Source organism: Columba livia, chromosome 2 (genome assembly GCF_036013475.1).
Source record: "Columba livia isolate bColLiv1 breed racing homer chromosome 2, bColLiv1.pat.W.v2, whole genome shotgun sequence".
Taxonomy (NCBI): domain Eukaryota; kingdom Metazoa; phylum Chordata; class Aves; order Columbiformes; family Columbidae; genus Columba; species Columba livia.
In genome coordinates, this window is record NC_088603.1 from 133,501,985 (window position 1) to 133,527,771 (window position 25,787).

General features: G+C 36.1%; 1 long non-coding RNA gene across 1 annotated transcript in view; it reads right to left on the reverse strand.

Annotated features, from left to right (window-relative positions):
• Positions 1-25,787, reverse strand: part of LOC110355678 (uncharacterized) — a 53,403-nt gene that overhangs the window by 14,662 nt on the left and 12,954 nt on the right. The window contains exon 2 of the long non-coding RNA XR_002408528.2: positions 21,486-21,567. This is a non-coding gene — a long non-coding RNA (uncharacterized LOC110355678). The remainder of the gene's footprint in view (positions 1-21,485; positions 21,568-25,787) is intronic.

The following is a 25,787-nucleotide window of genomic DNA, read 5'->3' on the forward strand; positions in this document are numbered from 1 at the left end:
TTTTATGTGATCACAAAATTTTCAAAACTTAATCTGAAATTAATTTTTTCATTAAAATTTTAAATTTTGTTTGTTGATATGGTACAGCAGACAACTTGAAAAAACTTGTGAAAAGTATGTTTAAATCCTTTTTATAATATTCAAAATACTTGAAACATGGGTAAATACTTCTGCAACAATAAAATGTATCCACTAATCATCTTCTTACATGAAAAGGAAAGGTGATCTTATAGATGGTTCTATGTCCAATATGGCTCTATGGTTCCTAAGTGAGCACAGTAGCTGTTAATTAAGGTCACTTTTTTCATCTCACTGCACTACGAGGACAGTAGCCTGTACCCTTCCCAGGTTTTTCAGGGGGGGTGGTGGGGCTAAGACACTTTCATGTTCAGAAAATTGAGTTAAACACAGGCTTTCCTACTCTGGGTAATCAGCCTGGTCAGCAAGTTTCTTACGTTGAAAGCAAATGAACCAGCCAGACAACCCAGTAACCACTACTGCTTTCTTTTGTCTGCATTTCTAAGTGTCTGTGACTGCCAGAGATGCTGAAGACATCCCCACCAGACTGTCTTTTGTGGAAACTTGGACACCTCTGCTAAATGTCAGTGTTTAGAAGTGCTTCCACGTGCATTTGGAATTTTAATTTTTAATGTATAGGGTATGACCAGGTATCAAATGAATTTCAGCTTAATTCATATCTCTCAGGTATCACCTTTTAATATTTCCTAACATATAAAGAATTTAGCTTAATGTTGTTTTGGCATGGACTTTCTTTTATCTTTAATCATAACAACCTGAAGGTTCATATGAAAGCCCTTATTTTACTGTCCACATATAGCATTAGTGGGAGCTATATATGGAAGTATTGAAAAGGGAAAAGGCCCTGAATAATTTATAAAGGTGAGCTACAAATAAGTGACTAAAGTACCAGAATAATAAAATAAGCACATGGGGACTAAATTGCTCAAGAGCTGGTAATGAAATATGCAGGCCTTCACCTACGATATCTACCCTTCTATCTTACCTGGTTAATATATTTCAGTAATCCCTCTGAAGTGTACTATCCAAATTCATTATCAGTTATTTCTAGAAAAGGCTATAAAAAAAAAATCACTTGTCTATTCAAAAAGGATAAATTGTCAGAATACTTGTTAACAGCCTTGTTTCATGTCTTCAGTTAACTTCAGAAATGAAAGCCTATGATTCTCCTATAAACAGAAAATGTCTATAATCCATGAGGATATAATGAAGCAAACTATTATTCCTGAAACACCTACCCTGCTTGTCAGCCCCTAAGCACTTCAACAAAGCACTCTGAGTCATTCTTATAAAGAGGTGGTGTGACAGAAGAAATTAGCCACAGGTTGGAGATCTTCACGCAAACGCAGCCCAGTGCATATGGTACATCATTACCAGTCTGATTTTAATGAAGTTTTAGAGCCTTAAATTTCACATCACAGTTGGTGCTCATGCACATTTTACTGTTATTGCCTTGCATTTGCCAAGTAAAGATAATTGATGATCTTTACTTAGAGAATTTGTAGATTTTGGAGCTGTCTATTTTTAACAATGATTTCTACTTTTTTTTTTTCCTTTGTGTATGTGTGCATGTCTTCCTTTATGCCAATTTGTATTTGGTCTAATGCTTTTTTTAGTGTTTTTTGAAATAGAATCAGCAAACTGAGCAAAATTTCATTAACATCTCCACTGACATGAATTAAATTACGTGTAAGGAAAGGTTTACATTAACCTTAACTAAGAATGGAAGAATATGATCCTTACTGAATATGCCTTCTACAAAAATGAAAAATCTGTCATGTTATCACTTAGATAAAAGATTGCATTAAAAGAAATTGAGGAGTTCTTGTTTTCCACTTAATGCTTTTTTTGTAATAAAGAAAATCATTGAAAATCATAGAAAATAGTGAAATGAGCAAGAGAGAAACAATTAAAGTTGAACATAAATAAATATAAAAGAATGTTAAAAAAAAAATAAATGGGAAAAGCAGTTAAAGAAAAGGAACAAATAAGAAAGTAAAGCTTCAACCATTGACAATCAATCTCTTCTAGAGAAAGGTATATCAAAACAACCACTCATGAACTGCATAGCATCACAGGCATCTTGTGCTTGCTTTGTTTTTCTGAGTGATCTTCCTCATCTCATTCGGAAACCTCCTGAGTCCTTGGTACTTCCCAGGCTCAATATCATATTCGTCACTTTTCTACAGTTTTTTGCCAAAATAAGTTTTTAGGTTGTTACTATCATACTTACAATAACAGTATTTGTGGGAATACAGATATCAGCTGAAAATTCCAAATTAATATGATCATTCTGCCTGCTTTGCACCTATTATGTCCTAGGTCAACAAACCCCAGGTTCTATGCTCCATGAAACCAATATATAGGTTTTGATAAATGCACTTTTTAAAATCCTCTTTAAATAAAAAAAGCTGGATCACGAAGAGTAGCCCTCACTGCAGTTTTTTTGGTGTATGCTGGATATTCTGGGGTGAGTTTCAAAATTATCCTTTTGTATATTAGTAATAGTTTAAAGAAAATTAAAAAAAAAAAAATAGGTTTTAAAGGCAGAGGACTCTATTTTAAAAGATCAGATCTAAAGGGCTTGATTCCAAATGACAAAGTTTTGATGGAATATGAAGACATCAGCAAAGACAGTTGAGATTTAGTCACCCATTTAGCCCTTGAGAGAGCTTCAGTAGTTACAGACATTCTCTTGATTTTCCTGGTTTCCCACCTCACCTTGGCCTGGTTCCTCAGTCTTTAAAGTGTAGCGTGTTACAATGTATAACATACTTTTAAAGCCATTTTCCACCTCACCTGTCTTCTACACTATTCCACAAGTACTTGTCTTGTTTTCTCACACAGCTCTTAAGCAATCCTCCAATGTCATCCTGATACTATGAAATAAAACTTTTTAGAGATTTTAGTCTTCCTGTACTTATAGGCTACTGATTCTGGGTAAATATTTCCAAAGGGGTCTTGTAAAGCTGTGGTACAGAAATATGGTGGAGGGATGACCAAAATGTCACAAAAGGTTTGGGATAGATACATATATGCCTCAAAGCATACTGAATAAAAAGAAATAAGTTTACATTAGGAAGAAGAACCACTCTTAATAGAGAAACATGTTAGAAAGTCTACCACAGAAAGATTCTTGTGAAGAATGTGTCTGCAAGAGATCCATAAGACACTGGAAGCTGCTGTTAAATGATGTATCAAAGGAAAAGTGTGCACCTTGGTGAGGTTAAGGACTACGGCTGCTGATACAGACGTCTTCATGTCATCATAAATTAGAGGGACTAGAGGAGACATCAAGAGCAATATATTACAATGGTCAGAGACACAGTCAGGTTTCCTACCAGACATCAGTAATGTTAAAACAACTGTGTCCTGAAAAAAGTCAGTAATATTTCCGTAGACTAAAGGCAAAAGACAGCGACGTTTCATGCAGGGAAGCAGCTGTTAGTGCTTTACAATGTAAAAAAAGTATGTACCCTGTTCACTAATAGCAAATTAATGTTTATTTAACAAAGCAAGGTTGGCAGCTAACAAAAATGGGTAGTGCAGCATGATGAAGAAAAGGAAAAAGGGATACAGTCAAATTACTTTCTTCAACTACCTCATGGGTAGAGAATATAGCACTTAGTTTCTCCAAAGATGCACTGTAAAAGGTCAGAAGTTAGTGGACACAAGTTGCACCAAGGGATATTCCAATTAGACAAAATGAACAAATTCTTTATGATGAGGATGGACACAGAGTGGAATAGGTAACTCAGAAAGGCTGTGGGTGCCCACTTTGGTATGTTCAGAGAACATCCGGACAGGTGTCTGAGCCACTTAGCCTAACTCTTATGTTAGTCATGTCAGTAACTCTCCTTACAGCAGGATGTTGAGCCAGCTGACCTCCAGAGGAGACTCTGCCTATAGATATCTTACCCTACAGACATTGAGGCTTCTCTGTTAAAAATGAAAACAATTTGTCTAATAAGTCCATCAGTTAACTGAACCCACTGTGCAAGCAGGCACTCATCAAACACCAAATTCAGCTCTGAGAGACTGATTTTCCTTACAGAAGACACCAACATGATAGTGGTGGCAGTTCAGGGGTATAAACAGTACGAGACCAATAGACTTGTGCTCTGGGTTAAATTTTTAACCCTGATCCACGAGAGAAGAGACTAGTGCACTGACCAACTTCCCAATTATCCCTGAATCTCTGGTTGTGACTTACCATAATATGAGGATGACTCATGGACCTGCAGAGAAAATATTTACTGAACAGCCTGACAGCGGAGGATGAGGTGGGCAGAAAGGAGAGAACCATGTTATACAGAGATCAGTATCATTGAATTCCATTTGCTTAGCGATCCTGCACCTCTCTGCTCTGTACACAATTTTTTTCTTTAAAGATAATATTACCGACAGAAAATGCAAAAGAAAAAATTGTCAGTGTTTAAAAGTACCTTAAATAACATAAACATAGGAGGACAATAGTTTGAATTAGTTAAAACGGGTCAAAGTAAAACCCAGACAGATAGCCACCCAAGGTTATAGCCCATCACTAACAAGTAATGGCATTCCATAGGGGTCAGTATTGGGACCAACACTGTTTAACATCTTTGTCAGCAATATGGACAGTGGGATCAAGTGCACCCTCAGCAATTTTGTCAACGACACCAAGCTGTGTGCTGCAGACAACATGCTGGAGGGAAGGGATGCCATCCAGAGGGACCTTGACAGGCTTGAGAGGTGGGAGTGTATGAACCTCATAAAGTTCAACTAGGCCAAGTGCAAGGTCCTGCATATGGGTCAGGGCAATTCCAACCATAAGTACAGGCTGGGAAGAACATGGATTAAGAGCAGCCCTGAGGAGAAAGACTTGGGGGTGTTGGTTGATGAGAAGCTCAACATGAGCCAGCAATGTGCACTTGCAGCCCAGAAAGCAAACAGTATCCCAGGCTGCATCAAAAGAAGTATGACCAGCAGGTCAGGGAAGGTGATTCTTCCCTTCTACTCTGCTCTTGTGAGATGTCACCTGAGTATTGCATCCAGCTCTGGGACCCGCAACATAAGAAGGACATGGACCTGTTGGAGAGGGTTCAGAGGAGGGGCCATAAAAATCATCAGAGGCCTGTAGCATCTCTCTTGTGAAGACAGGCTGAGAGAGTTGGGATTGCTCAGCCTAGAGAAGAGAGACCTTAGAGCAGCCTTCCAGTACCAAAACAGGGCCTACAAGAAAGACGGAGAGGGAGTTTTTACCATGGTGTGGCAGAATGCAAACCCCCCTCTCTCTCCTCCTCCCTCCTTCAGTATGGAAGGAGTAGGCACATCTCCCTCTCTCTCTGCTACTTGAGGCTAACAGCTTCTTTTGTTTGGCCCCAGAGCACCCTGGCCAGGGCCATTAGGAGAAGGGAGTGCCGAGGCGCCATTAAGCCGCTGGGCGTCTGCGGCCAGTGTGGGGGATGTTTGGAGGCTTCAGGGGCACCCACAGCCAGTGTGGGTGTGCAGAGAAGCTTCTAGAATGCCTACAGTCAGATCTCATCAGCCAGTATAAAAACGGGATTCTCGTCGAGACTCTGCCCATTGTCACGGGTCTCTCGGAGCACGAGCAAGATGCTGCCGCCGAGAGCCCCCCTCCCCGGGATGGAGACTCCGCTTGCCTTGCCGCCACGGGTGTGAGTAAAACTTGTCCTTGCAGGATTGCGAGTATATTTATACTTTTCGTGCACATATGCACGTGTAACTTTCTGTGCTCAATACGAGCACATGTATAAATTATTTCCTCGCAGAATCGCGGGTGTCTTTTCCTTCTGTGCACATTTGCACGTGTAACTTTCTGTGCACATTTGCACGCTTACTGTCCGTGCTTAATACAAGCACGTGTACTTTCCGTGCACATTTGCATATGTAACTCTCCGTGCTCAATACGAGCACGTGTATAAATTATTTCCTTGCGCAATCGTGAGTGTATTTTCCTCCCGTGCTTCCACATAAGCACGTGTAATATTCCATGCACATTTGCACGTGTAAGTAAATTAACCCTCGCAGGATTGCGAGTGTATTATAAATTTACCCTCGCAGAATCGTGAGTGTACACTTCCCGTACTCACTACGAATACGTGTATCTCTTTAAAAATAATCCCACACCATGTTCAGGCAAGTGTGTACTTCTCCGGGACTCAGGGATGGCTCCGGCATTGTTTTGAGTGAAGCCACGTGCATGCACACTGTGGACCGCCTGTTGTATTAGTTGCTGCCCCTTAATAATTTTCCTCAACTGATATCCGAACCTTTATTTAAGTCACTTTGGAGTATTAAAACCCTGTTTCTCACCGGTTTAATAAAAGTCGTTTTGGACCCTGTTGTCCCTTAAGCTAACCTCAGGGTACCTCCGTGACACATGGCATGTAGTGATAGGAAAAGGGGTTATGTCTTTAAACTGAAAGAAGGTAGATTTGGGTTAGATATAAGAAAGAAATTCTTCACCATGAACACTGGAACAGGTTGCCCAGAGAAGCTGTGGATGCCCCCTTCCTGGCTGGCTGTGTTCAAGGTCAGGTTGGATGGGGATTTAAATAACCTGGTCTAGTGGAAGGTGACTTTGCCCATGGCAGTGCGGTTAGAACTAGATGATCTTTAAGATCCGTTCCAACTTAAACTATTCCATGATTATAGGATAGCTAGCCAGGGGCTACCTGCAAGACTGAAGGAGAAAATAAGCTGACAGTTGCCATCCAATGTGTTTGCAGCTGAGCATTTGCTTCACAGACTGACTCAGCTGTAGCCTTCTGGTGTGGTGTCAACATATGAGACTTGGGGGTCAGAACTGCAGCAAGAAGTTCATATCTTACTTTTCAAGGTAAGATTCTCCAACTCCTAGAATGAAGCTGGCAGAAAATCATGGGGGAGCCAGAGTTTCTGTTGCTGTGTGGTTACAGACAATTTTATTTTATTCTTCAAATAATATAAGTATACTAATCAATCAAATTACAATAGAAAACTTAAGACAATTGTTTCAGGTTCCACCTTTGGCAAAGTTTTCTATAAAGTGAAGATATTTTTCAGTATGGAATCTCACAGATTAAGTAGTATCATTGACAGAATTACTGAGCATGTTGCAAGATGGGTCTGGGGCAGTAGGGTAGCCCATATTGTTAGCAGGGGTGCAGAGTTTCACAGCATCTGCACAGGGGAAATGGTGTCCCACATAAAATTTACCTTAGATAGTCCAGAAAGAGTGTGTGTTCATGTGGCAAAGTGCAGCATTGAAAGAAAATATTTGCTTGCATCCTGGAAGCACTATTAACTGCATTAATTTGATTCTGTTTCCAGGTTAATTTACCCTTGTGTCTCAGCAGAGATAATTATCTGGGGCGTGACACTAACATTACTGTATTGCGTTCAATTTCTGAGCTAAATGTTGCTGAGCTGTTTCAGGAACCTTTCTATAGTTTGCATCTGGGACCTCCTGTCTGAGAAAGCCAACACAGCCTACCGATTATTTGACAGGTTCAGTCTTATAAATGGTTTAGTTTCTTAACTCGTGTTAGCTGGTCTGCACCTTGGAAAACTGAGATCACACTTTTATTTTGGGGGTTCAGTTTTTCTTGTAATCTTTCTACATCAATAATGAAACTTGGAAGCAATCCAAAGGGAAAGTGAGCATCTGTCCCTAGATTCAGACTCTAAATAGGGTGTTACTGGAAGCTAAAACTCTACAAAACTCTGAATTTTTTATTTTTTACAGTATTAACCTCTCCATACTGGTAATTTGGAAATCTGAGACTGATACATCAGGAACTGGCACTAAACTGTACGTTACTCAGTACAACCACAGAAGGTACCAAAACACACATTGAAGGATTCTCTACAAAATAATTGTTCAGTTATGGAGTTCAGGATTTATTTCAGGTCCAAGACTTGTTTGATGCCAGAGTTAAGTTTAAAATCTCAGGAATCCTTGATCAGCACTCTCACAGGTTGTCAGGCCTTGGAACAGGCTGCCCAGGAAAGTGGTGGAGTCACCATCCCTGGAGGGGTTTAAAAGGCATTTAGATGAGGTTCTTAGTGACATCGTTTAGTGCTAGAGTTAGGTTGGGTTATGGCTGGAGTCAATGATCCTGAGGGTCTCTTCCAACCAAAACATTTCTATGATTCTATGTTGTCAAGCCATGAATCATACCTCTCTTTCCACTATTAGGTATGCAAATTCGACGACAACCAATGGTAGGACAAGGGGTAATGGGTTCAAACTGGAACACAAGAGGTTCCACTTAAATTTGAGAAGAAACTTCTTCTCAGTGAGGGTGACAGAACACTGGAACAGGCTGCCCAGGGGGGTTGTGGAGTCTTCTACTCTGGAGACATTCAAAACCGGCCTGGATGCCTTCCTGTGTAACCTCATCTAGGTGTTCCTACCCCAGCAGGGGGATTGGACTAGATGATCTTTTGAGGTCCCTTCCAATCCCTAACAATCTGTGATTCTGTGAAATCTGAAATTAGCTTTCCTAGTTCCCTGGGAAGCTAGAAATACTAGTAAATCACAATTGGTGTGGTGAAGGAGGAAACATCTGAAACTGACACACATGAGCAGTTATCTACTGGTATAAATGTGAAAACTGTACTATAATGAGTCTCTAGTCCCATATAATTTTCAGAGAAACATCACAAGCACAATTCCAAACTTATGGTTGTGACCACCAAAAATATTTCTGCCTGTACAGTGAAATTTTGCTGTGCACATAAACTTGATACATTAGACAGTGGTCATTGGCATTGAGTAATGACAGATAACTCCTTAAGAGTAGTGATTCACTATGTCCCACTTGCAGCACAGGGTATTTGATCTTGATCAGTTGAACATTTGGTCCCTGGTTTGTGTCACCCTTTTCTCATGACCCCTATACAGACTATTGATATACAGAATTTTTTAATGTCCCTGTGAAAAGTGTGTTAGGCCCCAAATGCAGACCTTAGGAAAGTCACCTGGAGCTGGGATGAGCAAAATACCAGTGGAAAAAACAACCTGTATAGATTCACAATTCAATATTAAGAGTCTGCAGTATTGGATGTTGGAATTCATTTTTAGAAAGCTCCCTCAAACTGAGGAAAATTTTGTTACAGTTACCAATTATGGCTTCAATGAACCCATTTCCTTTCTGCAAAATATACAACAGCAAGAGGACCACACAAAGAAGCAACTAACCTATAGGATTTTACATCACATTCCTAATGAAAACAGTATAGAAAATGAGTCAGAAAAATATATTTGAAAGCATTATTTCTTAAAAAAAATCACAAAGATACTGTCAAACATATTTCAGTAAGCAGTAAATGAACCCTGCTTGCACCATAAATCATTAATGTTTAATCACCAGCCAATGCCTCAGTAAGCTCACTGGCATGGAAACTCTAAGATACTCAAAGGATAGTTCTAGCAAATCTGGCATGCATGGTTGGCTTGTGTGCTTAATTACTGTTTATGCATTGGCAGTATCCAAGCAGTTGTATGTAATAAATAGAACACTGTCACACTGTCCAGATGGTTTTAGATACAAGGCCTAGGGAGAATGTTTGAAGATTACAGGCCTGATTTACTAACAATTCCCACCAGCTCAATTGCTGAAAATCATGCTAATAGCATACGTTTCAGCAATTTTATCAATGCAGAAATAAATATACTATTAACGACTATTTAAAAACACATTTTGTCTTCTATTTAGCCACTCTTTAGGGGAGATATAATAATTTTATTTTGGTTTGAGAGATGTAGCAGCCTTATTTCCACAGTGTCCAGTTGTTTTGAGAGAAGTGTGTTCTTTCACACAGGAAAAAGGAGTGCCAAGCTGTCTTTGAAAATGATAGTTTAGGTATTAAAATCAGTATAGCTGCTTTAGTGTGGTGATCTGCCTTAATTAATTTACACTGTCAAGAATTAGGGGCAGAATTACATGTAATCAAATCAGTTATTAATTGTTTCAGTATGCTTAACGATGAAGCCAAATTCTGCTATCATTATCAAGCAGTCAACAATTTTTTGGTAAATAAGTTTGTGAAGAACTGTCTTTTTCATCCTCAAACTGGATTTGACCCAAATTTGTAAAATTGTTTTAAGTAGATTTCCATTGGAGAAGAAGAGGAGAGAGAAGGAAAGAAGTTGGGAGGAAAGAAAATGGAATTAGAGAGCTGTTCTTTAGTACAACAACTCCTAGAGCTCCTTCCATGAACCAAAAATATGGGGAACTTGAAACTAAGTTTTTATCTCTTTGAGGGTATATGAAATTATCACATACTTTTCACAAGAATGTCCTATCTGAAAGATGGTGGGTAAGTCAGAATGGAAGTGAGAACAGAAACGGACTTTATCGCCTCCACATGAACAGGGATTTTCTTTGCAGGGCATGAAAAAAAAAAAAAAAAAACCATCAACAGGTAAGTGAACACAGTTAGAGAAATTAAGCCAAAAAGACTGATGAAAAGGGTAGCAGTTATCATTTCCCCCATTTATGTGGGTAAAAAACATCTCTGACAATCTATTAATTGTCTCAGTGACTGGATTATAATTTGAATTTTATTTTTGACTGAAAATAAAGCACTCTAAAATATAAATAATTTACTGTATTTGGCAACCATCAGTCATATTTTATTGTGTTTTTATCTCTCCATGGTGAAAATGCTGTCGTGTGGCTTTTCACAATAAAACAACTACCTGAAATGTTTCAGGATTGTATCCAAAATGGGATTTATGGTCATAAACATATGTCCTTAACTAAGTAATTCATCTGTTCATTCTGTAATATTTACTCATCTTCAGTTATTCAGATGTTTATTCATTTCTTTACAGTATAATGTTCCTAGGATGCAAGTGAAGTTAAAAGAGAAAACTGAAATAAATGGGTGACAAACTGCATCTCCACTGGCTGCAAAAATACCAAACCAGCTCAGCTGTTGACATCCACAACGTAAACACACATCTTTAAGTGAGTTATAGGCCTATCATCTACACCTAAAATATTTCCAAAAGAAATAATTGTCCCACTAACTTAGGAGCCACCTTTCAGTTTTACTTAAGTTAATGCTGTACCAGTCTTGCACTGCTCCTGCCTATGGGGAACTGGTGTACAAAACGAAGTAGAGCCTACATTTTTTTTATCTTGATGCAGTAACTATTCAAAGGTATCCTAACACATACTATTAGACCTTTCAAAAATACATTTATAAGTCTTTAATTTTTTTTCAGTTAGTCATGGAGAAGGAAAAAAAGAAGACATTACCTATTTTTAGTGTTTCATCTTGGTTAGCTGTAGTTGACTAGTTCAATGTAGGAGTTTTCTTAATGGTCACAGAAGGTCATATCTCCTTTTCTAGACTGCATAGGACGTATCTACCTAAGTGTCTAGCTGGGGTTGAACTCTACAGCACATTCAGACCATACAGATTAAAAGTGGTAGTGATCAACTGCTAGGTGCTTTAGTAATTTCGACATTCTGCATTATTCTAACTTATTAATTTAAATTGATTTAGGTCAGAGCAAGACCTAGAAATAAGTCTAACTGGAAGCCTTCAATAATTATTATTTATTAAAATCTCCTTTAAAAGGATTTTTGAAGTACTGTCTGTAATGGGGATTTGTCATGGGTATTATCAAGACTATAATTTAGATGGATATGGAAATGAATTCTAAAGAAGAAAAATGCAGAAGACATCTTTCATATTTTCAGCACATTAAAATGGAAAACAAGAATCAAATTTTAGAGCAGCTTTTCTGTAATAGCACTATTTGAGATGTTTCCAAAATCTGAAGAGCACAGGATATGCCTGGCTGCTAATACATTAAATGTTCACCTTTTCTTTTTAATTACTAATTTTTCTAGCTTTTAATTCACATAGAAAATCCAGTAGCCTCTCTTCATAGCTGAGCAAGTATTTTATGGCAGAGTGGCTGTAGTAAAGTCTCAAATTACTGAGACTATTCAAGCAAATTTCAGTCCGGTATGTGCCATATTCTTCACTTATACTCTGAGATGTACTGCTGTTAAAAACGAAGTCATATCTCTTGCGCATAAACAGTAATATGTTATTCTTCCTCTTGGTTTTATACCCTAATTGTCAGAATTTTAGCAATGATGGCTGCTCTTATCTGCTTCAGACAGACTAGAGATTCTCCATATTGATCACACAGACCATTACTTATTCTAAGCAAAATGAGTTAGATAATTTATCTAAAACTGTAATTATCACTACAGATTTTGCAGTTACATTTTTTGAGATACAGATAAAATCCCGCTGATCACACTTTAGACATTAATCTCCTGCTTTCACTGTTCAGCCAGTGAATGCCTTAGTCTGGTAATATGCCTTGTGTTCCTAGTTCTTGAATACATTATGTTTAAAGACCACCTTTTTCTTCATAATGTCTAGAGTTGAAGTTCAAGAAATGGTTGCCTATTCTTACTGAGATTTTCATTTTTTAGTGATTCAATTAAGAGACAGAATTTTACTGAGTCTTTCTCTTTTATAGAGAGTATCATTACATAGAACAACTATTTGTTTCTCTGTTTATTCAAAATGTAATGACCTGACTAGGAGAGTTGTTTCTTGTAGTCTACCAAGAAAAATCTGAAGGGGACAAGTTTCATGTCAAATAAGAGTGATCATCTTGTGGGATTTGAAGCAAATATAACACAGGTTGGCATAACATATGTTGGCATAACATGATTGTTCTTTTAGAAAATGTAGTATTTACTTTCTCTCAGACCGTCTTCATTTTTTAAGAAAAAAGACTCTGCTTTCATATTTAAAATATCTAAGCAGCAACCAAAAAATTGGAGTGATTCATCCAGATTTACAGTGTAAAAAGGAAAATAAAATTTGCTTTTTGACATATTTATTAACAATAGACTCAATTCTCTAACAGGTTTATGAAGTCAGTAATTTTCCACGAATGCTGCAGTACTTCCATAAAAGACATATTTCTGTGCTTATTTTCTTTGTATAGCTTTGTCCTTTTATTTGGGTAACTGCTGTATCTGGTGATCAATGAAGATAACCATGTCTTAACCTTTTGCCATTTGCTTTCTCCAGGAAAACACACCTTAACTTGATGAATTTATTCCATTTGAAGTAAAGAAAAATCTGTTGGTACGTGTTAAAAGCTAATACTTTTGAAGATCCCTGCTCAAGTGAGACTATTCCAGTATATTTTGATCTCAGACTGATAAGTTTCCTCTACAAATCCTGCACAAATTCATACTGGCCCAATCACCAGAAGGAAGAACCTTCTGATGCTTTCACTTCCCATTCATAGTAAAGAAAACCATTTGCTTTGAATGTTGGAAGAGCAGCTGGCAGATCTGGTAGAAGATGGAGAGGAAAGAACTTAGGAGACGGAAGGGAAGTGGGCAGAAAAACGGGGAAGAAAGCAAACAGGGCTGTGAGGTGCAGAGTCTAAAGGAAGAATGGGAATGAAAAGTGGGATTTTGATGACTCCCTGGCAAAAGGAATTCAGAAATAGCACAAATATGAGTAAATATTCAATTATGTGGTTACACAGAATGATCACATACTTAAATAATGAGACCAAATTAAATAGGCAACTTGAGTCTCAAACAACAAGTTATGCTAAGTGAAGTCTACATGCATGATAACACTGAACTGAAAAACAATCAAGCTAACACCAGCTCATGTGTTAAAGCCCTGAAGGCAGAATAACAGAGGGGTAAGACCACTCTTACTACAAATTACACTTTTTTTTTTCTTTTCTGTATTGGACATAACTTGCTCTCCATTGCCTCTGGCAGTTCTTTACTATGCTTTGTTTGGTGTGTAGGGGGGACTAAAGACATTTGCTACAAAAATACTACTTTTTTAAGAAATTCCAAATTTATTGAAGAATGTTTATCAAATATATCACATGAAAGGGCAAGACCAGTGAGAAAGGTAGCAGAAGGAAAGGATCTAAGACTTAAAAAGTTAATTGTCTGCAGCAGTTCAACTAGCTTTCACTTTAGCTGAATAGCGATTTCTTCTTTCAGCTGGATTTTCGAAGTGCAGCCATGTATACGGATCCTTAAACCACGGCACCATTCATTTTCTCAGGCATGAGCCACCAAATAACAGTACTTAAAGATGTTACTGAAATGTATTTACTTAAAGGATCTGTCTAGAGGTTGTCACTTCTTTACATTGTTATCTTACATTTTGATAAGGGGTATTACAAGTCCAATGGATTCTTGTTTCCTTGTGACACTGTGCTTTTATAGCCAAGAGAAGCTGATGAGATAGCTGTATAAAGCTTGTCAAGAGGACGTAAAGGAAAAATATCTTTCTGGTTCATCTTCTGAATTTATAGAACAGTTTTCTTTAGTTGAAAAGTAAAGATTTAAAATTGTATTACCATAAAGAGTATAATCTTTTTATGGTTCATAGTGGTATAGCAATACGTTCAGGAACACAAGTAGATTATATGGCATTCTCCAACTAGGAGCATTATTAAGTAATGACCTACAAATATTGACATTTGTAAGATATAAAATGACATTGTTGCACCACAAGCTATTTTTATCCATTTATCTCCTTTCACTCTTTTCTTCAAATGAAGTTATACAATGATAGCATCCAAATGGCTATCTATTGCAAAGGCTATAAATGCTGCAATAACAAAGTTAATAGGATAATTCTAAGTTGTCATTCTGAAATACTGATTAAAGCAATTGTTAAATTGAAATGGTTGTGCCTGTTTACAGGGCATAAATTTGAAGACAATGCAACATAAACACATTAAGAATGGTATTTCAGTGGCATTATGGTCTTTCAAGGAACTGAAAACTGATAACTAATAGCTGATAGATACATTTAGCATTACTGACACTCATAGAAACAAAATGAAATGAAAATATAAAATTTCATCTCCTATAAGGCTCTGAAATTTTAGCATATGTATTGCTTTTGGAGAACTGGAACCTGTTAATAAACTTTCTGTAGAAACTTATTTTTACAATACTCTGTTACGAGGGTTAGGCATGATAAGCAAATGAGAGACAGGGAAAGATGAACTGACTCATCAAACAATCAAAACTAGTATGAATGAAAAAGAGGCATTAGGGCTTGAATTCCTGACTGTCAGAAGAAAGTATGATATACCAGACATTCTTCTGTTTAATACTTACAAATAATGCAGCTCAAATCAGTAAGAGACAGCCCTAGACTGAATGTAAGAACTGCATCCATTGCTGTGTAAGTTAAAATTTCTTTTGTTTCTTAGCTAAAAACACATTCAGGGTTAGCAAGCTGCACGTCCTGAAGTTCGCTGTAATAACAGTGTCATCTTTTTTTCATTCTAGCACATGATGTTCTCCCCTCCCCAAATCATTCCATCAGACAACTGGGAATTCACTGATGCACAGATCATCATTCACATTCTGCTTCTCTAGGTGTTGAATACTGATTCTACTAGGCTGCTTCTTCTCTCCTACCATAAGTGCCTGCAAAAACAGAGAATTCTATTCATATCACATCACAGGCTGTGGCTGTCACAATTAAACTAGCATGGAAGCGAAAGCTTTAGGACTTCCTTTCTTTCTGAAAAAATAAACATCAAGCTGTGATTTTCTGAGTCACAGTTTCATTACTGTTATGTTATTTGGGCTGTTTGGTGAACTATGCACTGCCCTAACTTAGGGCTCATAGTACATGTTATTTACCCTTGAGTTAAATCTCTGCCATTCACAGAGCCTGTGTCCCTCACAGCTTTAAAATCTGATTATAGCAACATATTTTAATTTTAAACTCTACAGGAATATAATGAGAAAATTGTGCGGAAGAAGCATGAGCATGGCTGCTTACACTGGCAACAGACAAACACATTGTGCATTGTGCATAAGCTTCAAGAACAAAGGTGTCTTCCAGGGTTACAGTAAGTATTATGCTCATGAAGCTGTCCTATGCTGAAGTGGGCAGCTTATAAATAGAAAAAGTAGTCAAATCTGATTAGTCAGTATAAATGACAGGTTCCCCAAACTATGTATGCCTACAAACATCACATTTAAGTATGATCTGCAAATACTGTAAACAGTGATTTCATGTTTATAAGAATGATTCAGATCTGCAAATATTGTAAACAGTGATTTCATGTTTATAAGAATGATTCAGATCAATAGTAGACCTATGCTTTCTCTCTACAAAATAGTTTTACCAGTTCTAAATATTTTTTTTGTCTCAGGTACTTTTTATTAATTTAATTTAGGTAACACTTTATTTTAATTTGTGCTTCTATTTTCAATTAAAATACTACACAAACTTCTATTAAATGCACTTATCAACCTAACCCATAATTGCATTTTAAAAATATATTGATTTTGTTACTCACCTATTGACCTTAAAACTACAGTTTAGAGTCAATATGATTATGTGCCTTTAATTCTGCACTTATTGCTTCCTGATTCACTTTTTGCTTTGTTTAGTTGCTGGCAACCATCCTAAAATTAATTACATCATCCAGATCTGTATTTTTGTTCAAGTCGTGGTACAGGTCTTTTTCAGTTTTTCCATCAGGCATTAGACAACTTACTAGCTTGTACTTGATAATAATAAATAGTATGCATGGTTTCAGATAGCTCATCAGACCCACTGACATATATTTTACTAGTTTTCACTTCCGGTAATCCTTGACTTTTATGTAATAAATATTTGGCAGTTGCTCCTCAAGGAACACCTTTGTAACTACTTAATCTGCTCTTGTTTCCAAATACAAATTGGGAATTTATTTTGACTGTTTAAGACTATTCAGAATTATTGTAAACTATCACCTTTATCTATTCTAAAACTGATAAAATTGATAGAATTTCATGCATCTGTATTGTAACCATGTCTTTACCATGATCCAGAGCACAGAATGATTTTCATGAACAGTTTTAACTTACTTATGCTCCCAGACATTTTCCCATTTGATATTTTTGTTAGGTTTTTAATGACTGCTTATTCTCTTAAGAGAGATAGCTTTAAAAAAAAAAAAAAAAGCCTATCTTCTATGAAAGCATAATTGTATGTTTTATAAAGGATGGGTAGCATCTAATAAAATGTGTTTACTTTCTCCATTAGTATTTACATTCTTCCCACCCAATTTTGTAGCCGATGGGTTTCAGCATCAGGAAACGGACCCTTTTAGAATAGCAAGACATTTATCATGGGCTGGGACTATGCTGCACTTTTCATTGAACACAATAAACTAGCATCCAAGCAAACCATCATTTTTAGTGCAGCAATCAATGAGATCTTCTAGAGTTTGCACTGGTATTTCTACACTTTGTTGTTTTATTTTTTACAAAATTCAAATATAGTTTCAAGGCTTAGCATTTGAGCTGAGATAAAATACAAAATATATAACCCTATGTAATATGGATAGAAATTTAAAGAGCTGCTTATCTTGTGCTGTTTTCAAACTGATGATCTGTAACACATCTTTCATTAGTATCTTCTCTAATATATCAACTAGAACACTGATCCATGACAATATCACAGGTCCTGTTCATCTGAAGGGTCAATCATTCTAAAATACTTTATGACTAGAGCTGACTGATATATTTTGTTCTCCAAATATGAATCTTGGGACAAAAGGGCTCTTCTGCTACATTGTTAATACATCAATTTGATAAAGTTTCATAGGAATATTCTATGTGTGAAATGATCCTAGACAAAATAATTTATGGACTGGAATACGTGAAAGCCTTGAATACATCCATTAAAAAAGCAGGCTTACATACATTTTGCACATATAAAAATTCAGACATATTGAAAAGACTGAAAAAATTTCTTTGTGTGCCTGAATGTAACAAAAGCAAGTTTTGAATCTGCAAATGGTGCCACAAGATGGAATTGTCATCCTGGAAGAGGTATTTTAAAGATGTCACCACAGTTATCTTTCGGACACTCCTTTTTCAAATAGTTTTAATTTGCTGTTTGTTGTTTAAAATTTCTTGTATAAAAATTTTTAAAGTAGTCTTGTAATGGTTTTGATTCTCCTACTGCAACTTTATCCAACTACAAGTTATGCGTGCAGAGAAAGCTTGCTACCTTGGCTGCCACTCTGGTTGAGAAAGAGGGCTGAGGACTTTCACCTGAGGGTAGTTCATCTGTTCCCAAAGTGGCTACCTAGTTCAGACTAGTTGCTGAAATTATGAGTTGAATGCTAGTCAATGTGTTTACATACCAATCAAAATTGTGTATTCTTTTGTTCAACGCAAAAAATAAATCAAAATTAGTAAAGACTTATATAGCACGTTTTAACCCATAGAAATTTATTTGCGAACATGTTACATAGATTACATAGATTCATAGAATTGTTTTGACTGAAAAAGACCTTTAGGATAAACAAGTGTAACCGTAAAGCTAACACTGCAAGTCTCACTAAACCATGTCCTTAAGCACCACATCTCCACATCCTTTAAACACCTCCAGGAATGGTGACTCCACCACTTCCCTGGGAAGCCTGTTCCAATGCCTGACAACCCTTCACGTGAAGAAATGTTTCCTAATATCCAATCTAAACCTCCTCTGGTGCAACTTGAGGCCATTTCCTCTCGTCCTGTCACTTGTTACTTAGGAGAAGAGACCAACACCCTCCATGCTACAGCCTCCTTTCAGGTAGTTGCAGACAGCAATAAGGTCTCTCCTCAGCCTCCTTTTCTTCAGGCTCAACAACCACAATTCCCTCAGCTGCTCCTCGTAAGACTTGTGCTCCAGACCCTTCATGAGCTTCATTGCCCTTCTTCAGACAAGCAAATACTACACAATTGGAGTACATCTCTAGATTTACATTTTCAGGTAAACAGTTTCATGTTTTCCTAGGAAATGTAATGCAAGAAAAGATAAATCTTGTGATTCACATCGGGTTAATATCACTGACATTTTACCCTCTTTCAATGAAATACTTTTGATGAATATGTTTTCATTTCCAAGAAATAAGGATTGGACAGAGAGCAGGCTAATTATAAAAAACTAGGACAATATCCATATCATTTAAGATTTGGATTAAAAACAGTGGTTTAGAACCTTTATTCTTCTCAAAACAAGTAAGGAAAACATGACTTAGAACTAATCTCAGATGAAATGAACCGGGAACAGCATGGGAAATAGATCCCCACAGATCAGTAAGTAAAGTGAAAAAAACAAAAATTATTAACTCATTCACAGACCACATGAAACTTCAGATAATACAGCCAGCCTTTTCCTATTATTGTTCTCTATTTAGGCAAGTAGAAGCAGCTTTTTGTTTGTTTGTTTTTCATGTTATTAGTTTCACTTGTTAATATAATCTCAGGTTTGCCTGGGCATCTGCAGGTGACTTTGGACTGCCATAACCAACTTCACAAACTGCTACAGTGCCCTTATATGAAGAATGCCATTGTGTTCTAGTAAGTTTCAGATGGAAGAACAATCTTGGAGATTTCATTGCTGTTTTTTGCTGTATCATCTACCACCCCAGTCAGAGACCAAAACATCACTGTAGAGAATATTAGAGAAGCACAAAAGAAAACAGCACTTACTCCAAAAAGGCAACAGACAAATGAGGAAATAAAAGGTAACTGCAAGACGTTTTGAGGAAGAAAAACAATCAGAGATTTCAGCATAAGAGTGCCAAATAGATCAGACCTGTTGCTGCTGCATCATACATTTCATGCCAAAAATGAAAAGGCTTTGCACTGACTCCTAACTGGTGGGCAGTAAAAGCACTGTCAACCAACAGACTCTTAATTCTGAATTTGTTACCCAGTTAGAAATACATCTCTGTAACTGCGAGTCGTGAATACCAATAGAACAGCCAACAAAGAGTCTCTACTGTCTTAAAAAGAGCCAGATTAGGAAGTGTAGTAATGCTGCATACTATTACTACATACTATTACTACTATCTATCTAATGTAATATCAGAATTCCCTAGCACATAAATTGGGTATTTTAGTGTACATATCCTTGCATGTACCCATGACGGTGTGGTCATAGCTAAGATACAGTATGCATAACCTCTGAAGTTGAAATGTAACATAGCAAAAATGTACTTTAAACAAGCATATCATTCTAGATGTAAAAACAAAACTATACACATAAGCAAGATTGAAAAACAAATGTTTAGAGAAAAATAAAGTGGAAAATTATCAGATTCTGTATTACCTGCTTTTACTAGATACTTAGGATCTCAATATATTTAATATTACCAACTTTCAAAGCTCTTCAGTGTTTGATACAGAATTTTCTCAATTTTTAAAAAGACAAAAACTGCAAGCAGTGGTTTTGTGATGATCCACTACAGAAATGCAGAATGTTCAAGCATTAAATTGTGTACAATTAATAAGTCATTTCTGTCCATCCTTGCACTGCAGTCTATTTTATTGTTTGTCATTAAAACTGTTAAATCTGAAAGCAGAATCATAAAGTTTAAGAGTATCCATCAATATATCTGGAATAAGTGTAATTAAATAATTCATCTAAGACAAATGAAAGAAAGCAAAATGAATAGTTTGCTGCCTCACCCAGGTACATGAAATAATATTATGGGTCTTTTCTGAAAATCAGGAATGAGTCACTGTTTAAAATAACATTTCCATGTCTCTCTTAAGATGAAAAATATCGATATATTGAAAGATATCTGAGTCTTGGAAGTGATTAGAAAGTATGAGCTGAAGAAACAACAATATGCGTGTTGAAATAGACAGGGAGTATGAAAGTCGTAGGGACAAGAAAATTTTCTATTATAGAATATGATAAAGTGTTATTAAATGAGGTCATTTGAATAACTCCAGATTATACTAAAACATCTATCAGCTAAAGAAGTATCATATTGTGACATAAATTCAAAATACAGATTCACACCCTGTATTTGTGTATTTTTTCAGCATGTGGGAATTTGTAATGTCATCCAGGCACACATGGATTGCAAAATCAAGGCCTAAAATGACTTGACACATTCACTCTGAGTAGATACAAGTAAATCAGAATACAATAATATAAAAAAAAATAATAGAATAGATCAAGTCTTTACCCTCTTCTCCTTGAAAAAAAAAAATAATAAAATTATAAGCTGCAAGATTTCACTCCTTGTCAAAACCGTCAGTATGACGGCTGAAATCTCCGGGTCTGCCCTTCCTTATATACCACAGCATCCCATAGGTGCTTCCCTGGCAGACTTACAAATACACATCATAGAAACACTCCGCAGTGTCAGGAATGGCTTTGAGCAGTACGATTGTGAACAGCGGCAGCACAGAGCAGTAGGCAGAGCAGATTCCTTGAGACAGGCTTCCCAGAATAGCAACAACAAGTCAAAAGAGGTTCAGTCCCTCTAGAGCAGAGGTGGAAAACATAAGAGGAAGACGATCTGCCTTTGCACTTTGAATAAAATACTGAAGTGTTCTATGGCTGTGTCATGTGGTAGACAGCATAAAATAGTCTAACTGGACACGTTTAGTACTTACTTTAGCCACATGGTTCACATCTCAGTCCAACTTCTTACAATTTTGCGGAAATAAAGTCTTGACTTCTCAGGACTCTCTCTAGCTACAAGTAATGTAAGAAAAGAAAGAAAAAGTCTTATTAACCTGTTCTGGTTTGTCTTATTTATCTCTGGCTGTGTGGCAGCTGTGTAGACCATTATGCCAGTCTGGAAATTGAAATAGTAATATGAAAGAAAGGATATGTTCCAGAACTCTAAAGATTCTTGAGATATCAGATAAGCATGGCATTTTCATGCTTCTCTTCTGAAAGCTGAGCACATCCCTCTTTCCTATGATACAGAAGTTCTCAAGCCATTTGCGTGTTCAGGAAGCATTTTCCCACAAAGTCACTTGTGTCCTATAGCACTTGACAGAGTGATTTCTCAGAATATTAATTGATAATATTGTTCTCCAAAATTACAATTTTTAATAAATATCTCTTGACTGACATTCAGTTTTAATAACTCTCCAACTTTTAGGCAGTAGGAGTTACGGGCTTCATTTGCTTTAGCAAATACCTCACTTGTGTTTAGTAGAGCCTGATGAAAGCACTGCAGAGCTGCTGTAAGTAAGATGCAAAGTCTCAGAAAAAAAAAAAATCAATCATTTTCAGTATGGCTCAAGGTACTGTTTTTTTCAACGTGGCAATTTCTAATTCATTATCACAATACAGTAACTCTTTTTTCCTTTTTTTTTTAACTTTTCCATTTTTCATGTTAAAACTATATTTCTAGTTTGAAAATGCTGTAATCCAATTTTGGGGTTCTTTTATAATGTATGTTTCTAAATTGTTGCAAGATGAACTTTTTAACAATTTGCCTCAGTTTTGGTAAAACGATGTCCTCTGTTCTAAAGGAAAAAAACACATTGTCTTCCAACTAGCTGAAATATTTATGACTTTAATTATAGTTTTATGCATTTGCATTTAATTTTGAGATCAAGGGTTGAAAATGGGTTCCAAAGTTTGTCTTTCTCTTTTCTTGTGTTCCATTTTTATATTGGTTTGATTTTTTTCTTTTTTCCCTAGATGTAAGATAGAAAGGCAGATTTTCAAAGGTTGTGCTATTAAACTCAGAGATAATATGGTATTTTTAGACAATAAGTATGGGCCAATGTACTTGATAAACCTTAAACATCAATAAGAAACCAGAGTCCTGTAAAACTTAGGATGCTGCAGTGCTATCTGTCTCATGCCAGACGGATCATAAATGATACGATATGAAACTCCAATAAAGGGCACAATGACAGATGGATTTCACAAAGTGCTCCTTCTGTCAAAAAAAATAAGATCTAGATGTGGGATAGTTTTAAACAGATCAGTGAAAGCTCTGTATTCAATTATACAATATATTTCCTTTTTAATATATTTTTTCTATTGGCCTTTTAAAATGTGTTACAATTAATACATTAAGGTATTTGAATAAACCTTTTGAAATTCAGAAAGAAAAATGGGTGATCTCTTAACTACAATAAGGTTTTTTTGAGACAATGGAACACCTATCCATATATTCTGCAAAATATATGAACTTCAAGGCTTCCTAATTTAGAAGTTAAGGAGAGAGACCAGTCAACAGTTAAATACATAACCATCTATTTTCTGCAAAACAGAGTGTGCCTGTAACTAAATCACATCATTTCCTCAACATTCTTGAAACCTCATTGGCAAAGTTAAAAAGCAATTTTTTCTGTTAATTAAATATATAGGAGTGTCAAATAAAAAAATAACAACAAATCAGCTTAGTGTATCATGGAAATGACCATACAAACAATGAACTGAGGAAATCATATAAAAGAACCTTTCATTATCAAGGAGGAATTTGAATATGGCAGTCAACATATTTGTTGGTATATAAAACTGCTCTCCTTAATCTGTATCAGGGGAAACTGAGATTTTCATGGTAATTTATCTCTTTGTATGGATAATTAGATAATAATAAAAGTGTCAATGTGTATAAATAAAACAGCATTACAATAGAAATATTATAATCTAGAAGTGCTTCTTTTAATAAAGATCTAAGTTTGAATTCTGCATTATTTGTTTCAAGTCTCAGAAAACATTTGAATCTTCCCTTTCAATTAAATGGCAATGATGTAAGTTACGTTACTTCAGTTGTTGGATATTAATACCAAACAGATAGAAACCAGACATATAACATGAAGGTTAATTCATATTTGCTGCAAATATGGAGGCATTTGCACTTAAAGTTTCCAGCAGTCTGCTTATGACCCTAATCAAACAAAACTTAGAATAAATATTTATTATCTTGGTTGATCTCTGAAAGTCAATATATTTTACAAAAGGTTTAAAGATAGTTGTTCTTTACTGTGTTTCCCCAAAGATTTCCTTAATAACCAGATTTACTCCCCAGTTCTCACATGCCAAATTTTCATAAGGTGTACCTAGTCCCAATCCCTAGAAAAAGATAGTTATTAATACTTAAACTGGGATGGGTAATATAAAAGAGTATGTAACTTAAGTGCTGTATTTAAAGTTGGTTTAAGATCAGAGGCTGTGGCAACCCTACAATGTCTCAAAAGTCAATGAAAATGCTTTTGTTGATATCTGTGGTTTAGCATCATTTGGAGGAAAGCCCAAACAATTATATTACAATAATATTCATTTAACGTTTGAGGTGGGCATGCTAATCTCATTCTTACCACCCAAAGTGGAAACATAAATAATTTGGTAGATTTATCTTGAAGGTCATCCAGAAATTTTATGAATTGTGCCTAAGGCTTCACTGACCCTATCAGTCAGATTTTTACTATTTACAGAAGGAGTCTATGGTGACTGGCTCAGAAGGGGATGTCTGTATATCATCAAGTGAATTCCTGGTTGTCAGCAATGGGCATGTGAGAGGTAAAAAGAACTTCAATATTATTCCTCAGCTTATCCATTACTGTTTCACTCAATATGTGACCACGATTTTAAATTAATTGGACTGGTTACAGTGTGTTCTACAATTTTTCTCTGGTATCCGAGAAAAATTATTTTTCAGTCTTTTTCCACCTGTGTAGCACTGGCCTTGTTGCTCACCTGGTGACCCATGATGCAGTTCTTGTATCACAGATGATGTAACCAATTTCTATGTTTCAGTATGAAACTGTCAGTGATTATAAAATACACTCAGTACAGCTACACTAAACATGTTTTGTACTTGTGATGTTGTCTTTATAGATGTCAGACAACACTATTTTTCTTTGTAATCTGACATGGAAATTAGGTGTCCATAAATTCACATTACATTAATTTGTCATTGTAGTTAGAAATTTACTTTCTTGATATTTGCAGTGAGATAATTTTAAAAATGTCACAAAACAACCACAGTCTTTTATTGATATATCACCCTTCTTTGGTGGAGTCAAGTTCCACACTCCAAAAACCTACTGTGCAATATTATCAATTGATTTGTAATGATTACTCAGAGCAGCTACTGCCTTGTAAATATTAGGTAATGCAATAAATGAACTTAAGTCCTGAAGAAAATTAGAAAATATTTTCTGTTGCCACATGGAAAAATAACCTAATGGTTCTAACTACACCGATCATTTTTAATAGTAAGGAAAGAAGCATGCACTAAATCATACTAAGAGAAAATCAAAGGAACAGAAGTGTGTGAGCAACCATGATGCTCCCAGGAAATTAATAGATATTTATAAGAACATTTTACTTTGTGTAAGAAATGCTTCCCTCGCTGGATAAAAGTAAATAACTGAACATGTTCAAAGAATTTTTAAATTAAGCTATGAGATAAAAAGCAGTTTAACAGTTCAAAGATTCCTAATGAGTAACACATACTTCTAGAACAATGACAACTCCAATGTTACTAAAAGCTATTATCAACAGATATGGCAAATCTATTGCTCACAAAGTGCAGATACTGTATAAAAATCATGCTAGCGTAGGAGTTCTGTCTGCATAAGACTGAATAGGATTTCAGGATTTAGTTCATGCAGTGTTATTTCTTCAATAACTCATTTTAATCTCTGTAAACGCTACTGCACTGACACTAATAAATATGTAGTTAGGAAGAAGAGAAACCAAGATAACACAACAACACATTTCAAGATGTTAATCAGAATATTCCTTCTTACTTGGGCTGCCATCTTGCCCTTTACATACTTTTCCTGTGTTGGGATCCTCAAAGCTCTGCATGCTTAAAAGGTCAACTCACATACTAAAAAAAGGACCTAATATTCCTGCAACCAACTCTTCTGCTAAATTTTAGTGAAAAGTCTAGTTAAGCCTTGAGAATATCCCAACCCAAAATGTCACAGGCTTAG